The sequence below is a fragment of the Phoxinus phoxinus genome (genome assembly GCF_949152265.1).
Source record: "Phoxinus phoxinus genome assembly, chromosome: 23".
Lineage (NCBI taxonomy): Eukaryota > Metazoa > Chordata > Actinopteri > Cypriniformes > Leuciscidae > Phoxinus > Phoxinus phoxinus.
In genome coordinates this window covers 21082802-21087797 of record NC_136898.1, presented here as the reverse complement: position 1 = coordinate 21087797, position 4996 = coordinate 21082802, and positions in this window count along the sequence as shown.

Below are 4996 nucleotides of genomic sequence, written 5' to 3'. Positions count from 1 at the left end.
GTTCATCTCAGTGCAGTATGCTCCAGAGAGGTTTGGGTCCTTGGCGAGTCTCCGTTCAGTGCTGCGAAGGCTTGCCAGCACGACTTCCTTTGGGGCTTTAAGTGTGACAGCATTTGGTCGTCTGAGCAAAGGAGTGGCATATCGTAGAAAGCCGTCCACCTCTATCCTAGAAGTGTATGTTTGGAGTACTGTCAGAGCATGCTGGTCCTGTTTAGAACAAGTGGCTGATGATTCATTAATGTAGGGCAGGGTGTCAATCTGCCAGAGTTGCTCAACGTTTTTGAGTAACTCAGCATTCTGAGCATCTATAGAGATGTTCAGACATTGTTGATCACAGGGAGCAGTTTGGCTGTACCCCACAGGGCCTTGAAGAGTCCAACCAAGTCTGGTGTGAAGAGCTATTGGTGCATTAGGAGGTTCCGTTCGTATTGGTTGGACTGGTACAAGTAGGCGAGGCATGTCCGACCCAATGAGTAGCAAGGGTTGTGCTCGCTCAATCTGTGGCAATGGTAAGGACCGGATATGGGCATATTTGCGTTGGAGAGCAGCTACTAGATAAGAGTGTTCCGACAGTCTCAGATTCGCTGCTGTGAAGGCATGATGAATCTGGAACTTCTTAGTTGGTCTGTTTAGAGGTGACACAGAGAGGGAAACAGATGCTCCATTTAATTGAAGTACATCCTGATGTATTGTACGTAATGTGAGAGTTTCAGGCACTGTTTGTGAGGTTTAACTGTTCCACGGCTTGTGGCAGTACAATGCTACGCTCAGAGCCATCGTCTAACACCTCATGTCTACATGGCTTTATCCAGATAAGTGTTTTTATCCTCGCGCTGTGTCTGTGTGGAAAGATTGTTCTTTGATCGCTTTCTGTATATAATTTATTCACAATTTAAATAAGATTATTTCATCCTACTAAAATAAACGATGTGAAGTTTATATTTTAGTCACTGGCTTGACTTACTGATGCATAAACAGTAGTATTGAACGATTTTGAGAGAACGATTGCCTGTCTGAACTTGAACAATTGCACATCAGAAATTGTTGCTTGGTAGCTCGATCGATTTATTTTCAGACGTTGTTTCTTCACCTGCACAACTTCCGATGATTCGGCTGCGCTGTTCCGCCTGGCATTGAACACGGGCTGGCATATGCACATTTTTGGAGGCATACATATTAATGATCCCAACTGTTGCGTCACGGTTGGTGTTATGTGGAGATTCGCCTATTTTTCAGGGGTGTTTTTCAAAAACGAGATTTAAATAATAAGGAGAAAACAATGGTGTTTGAGACTCACTGTATGCCATGTCCATGTACTGAACTCTTGTTATTTAACTATGCCAAGATAAATTGAATTTCAAATTCTAGGGCACCTTTAAGAGCAGGCGCGCTTGTTCCATGGCGGATTGCTATTATAACGGCGGATTTGCCAGCGCACGCCAGGAGCGGTTCACAGCCGAGGAGACCGACGTTCTCGTCAGGGCTGTAAAACACAGAGAAGTGACAATGTATGGGGATGGGAGAAACCCACCCATATAAGCTTCGGTTAAACAGGCGTATAATAATTTGGGTAAATGTGTAAGCTAGATTTATGCCTATTTTTTCACATCTTCATGGACACAACAATGGTTTCCCTCGTGTGTTAATATTTTTCCTTGTAATAATGTATGATTTGCAAAAATGAAAACTGCTGCGTCGGTTTAGATTAGATAATCAAAGTGTATGTGTTGTTCATCCACTACATAATGGCCAAGCATGTACCCTTAAAATAGCATATGACTATCGCACAACGTGCCACTGTCTTTAGACTGGGTTTTTCCTGGTCAGTGGCGGAATTGTTTTTTTAAACTGCAAAATAGCACCAGGGAACTTTTGCGCCGGAACAGGCCTCCTCTTCCCCATATGGCATAGTTGGTAGTGTTGCTATAACCAGTCAACTGAACCAACAATCTTTTCACAAATCTGACAAAACCTTATCAAACTGTCAAAATCCATCAACATTCCGTGCATGAGCTACTTTCTGACATTCTAACTGAAAGTGGGTGAATATCAAAATACATGATATAAACATTTTTTTAAACCACTTACAAGTGTTATGTTGACAACACTATTGAAACAATTACTTTTTATTACAACTGTACATGAATAAATAGGCCATTTGGCCCTGGACTAATAGGGTATTCTATTTGTCCATTCTATTGGCTATATTCTATTTTGAAGACTTGTGTTGGCTGCACAAGTCTAATTTAAGGCTCTCATAAATAAATAGTATGGGTATATTATACATTTTCTGAGTCATCAGAGTGCCTTGAGTATTGAAGTTGTTGAGTTGTGTGTCCGTGGTGTTCTTTCATGCCACAGGGATAAAAGAAAGCATACAGTTTAGGCGGAAATTGTTAAAAAATGTGTGTTATTTCTGGTTTAAAGAAGTCATGTGACCTCTGTGTTTGTCAGACAGATTCAGTACTGGGCTTAAATGAAAGCCTAAAAGATCCCCTTTCCAACGATACCAAGCACCATATTATAGAATATTGACAATATCCCTAGCATGAGACTAAACCAGATATACACCAGATTTCAAAAACAGAATTTATCTTAGGGGGTTAGTAACTTCATATGCTGAAAAAAGTGATTTCGCTACCACCCCTGCACTGCTATCGTGATTTTTCTAGTACTAGGGGTGTATACCTTGCCAAAAATCACTATGAGACTTTGTCCCCCCAGATGATACCGATGGACCAAATATGGGTCCCTGGCTCATGGACTATAGGTCGAATTACACTACTCGAGTAACTGTATTTAAATAGGGAAAACGTGGAGGTGTTTGGTAGCTTCTCTGCTTGGCCCCTATTGAATGAACTGTGGTATCAAAGTGTCGCGGTGCGCCAGAGCGATTTAGTGCACGCACTGAGACGAGAGAGATATGTATCAACTCGTCTTAGTTAAGGGAATAACATAGTTTAATATGAAAAAATGGTAGAGTATCCCTTTAATGGATGAGTGAAAACATTCATGTTTTTTAACATTACAGTGGTATAAGCAGGTCGCGATTGCTAATAATAGACAGATATCACACGCGAGTCCTGCTGATATAAAGGAAAAAGGATATTTAATTCTACCGAACTCTCCGCAACTGCTGAATTACTACTCGCACAGGTCAGTTTATTAGACGAATTAAACTTGTGAGGTAACGCAGCGCTCTTTCACTTGCTCTAACGTTACACTATCACACTAAACAGCATGTGCTGGAAGTTATAATGTGTTATTCTATGTGTTAGTTCGTTTGCTATATGAAACTAGCAGCTTAGTAAGCTAGATCAACATTAGAATAACATACAGATCATATTCTAACATTTTTTCATCATGTTGAGCTATATATAGGCTTAGGCTACCATCGATTTGTTTTATGTACATTTGCTCACCTGTCTAATAAAGAATGTGCAAGAGCGGTGTCGCTGTCAAGTCGTGACTCGTGAAGCTCTGTCGAATCCAAGTTAGTCACGGACGCAAAGCTCTCGGCATCTCGAAAATGCCACGCCGATATTGAGCCTCAGTTTAGTTCTCCTTTTTGTCCCAAAGTCTGCTTGCCATGATGTTTGAACGAAATAAGAACAGCGTGCCGCTAAACGTTATGCACTACGCAGTTGTCCACATCTGTCGCCATGGTTACGTCATGGCTATGGCAGTACGAGCGGAAACCGAGGATAGCGCGGATATTGCGTCATTGACAGGCAACATTTTTTCCGGGACGGGCCATTATTTAAAATAGGAATTTCTCTGAAATAAAAAATCTTTGGAGACTTTTGGGAAATTGTAAGTAGGCCTACACAAATGTAGGAAATATATCACACTGTGCAAGTGATTTTTGGATATTTTATTACAAAATTCTTACATATTGTACCTTGAAACTGAAGAGATACTGTATTAAACATAATAAAGTAAAATTACAGCAAAATTGTGTGTACAAACTAATCAATACAATTATATAAAATCATGTGAAAACTATAAAATATAAAAGCGAAATATTGCAAAGGCAATTGAACTTCATACAAGTTGAACTTTGCGTATCTTTGATATGAGAACATGAGGACGTGATTCCATCAGAGATCTTCTCTACAACTGTGGAAACCTCACATGCTGCCTCCACTGTACCAGAATATGCCTATTTACCTTTATAGCTGATAATTCTGTTCAAGATGCACACATTTTTAGCATAGCCCTCCTTTGAGAAAACCTAGCGATCATGTGTTTTCAATCTCATCTAAAATAAGCAGTGTTGCATTACACAATCTGATGACTTTTTGGATGTTACGAGTAAAGTAATGCGATACAAGTAACGTGCATTACGTAATCAGATTATTTTTTGATGTTACGAGTATGTAATGCATTACAAGTCACATATATTATGTAATCACATTACTTTTTTATGTTAATGTAAATCCCATTCTAACACAAATATATTTATTTACAGTCAAAAAAAGTTACTGCAGATTAAGTATTTTTTTTAAAACGTCACATGAATTGTAGCTGAAGTAGCCATTGATACATGAGGTCCACTATAGTGGACAGATGATTAATCAGAATTTTCCTCCCAATCTACAATCAATACTTGGAAAATGTAACTGATATGAATCAGATATTCCTTGACGCTACAAAACATTTTTAACAGCAAGAGTCTCCTAGGATAGAAGGAATGGGTGAATATTGCAACTATGCCATCAAAACCCATGCAAATGCAAGAAAATGCTTTTTAATAGCTCTGTCCTTTGGAGTGACCTCTATCTCTATGTATGAAAGAATTAAGAAGGAAAGAGACCATAATTAAATTTGCTCTTAAGAAAAATTCCCATAATGTGTTCCCCTAAAGTTTGTATCTAATAGGAACTAGCATTTGCTCTGAAAGGTCTATTATAGACGTAGTTCGCATTTATATTTTCTTACATTTATAATCGACTAAATAAAGCTTTAAACCATAGGTTTAAACCTAAACCCACCC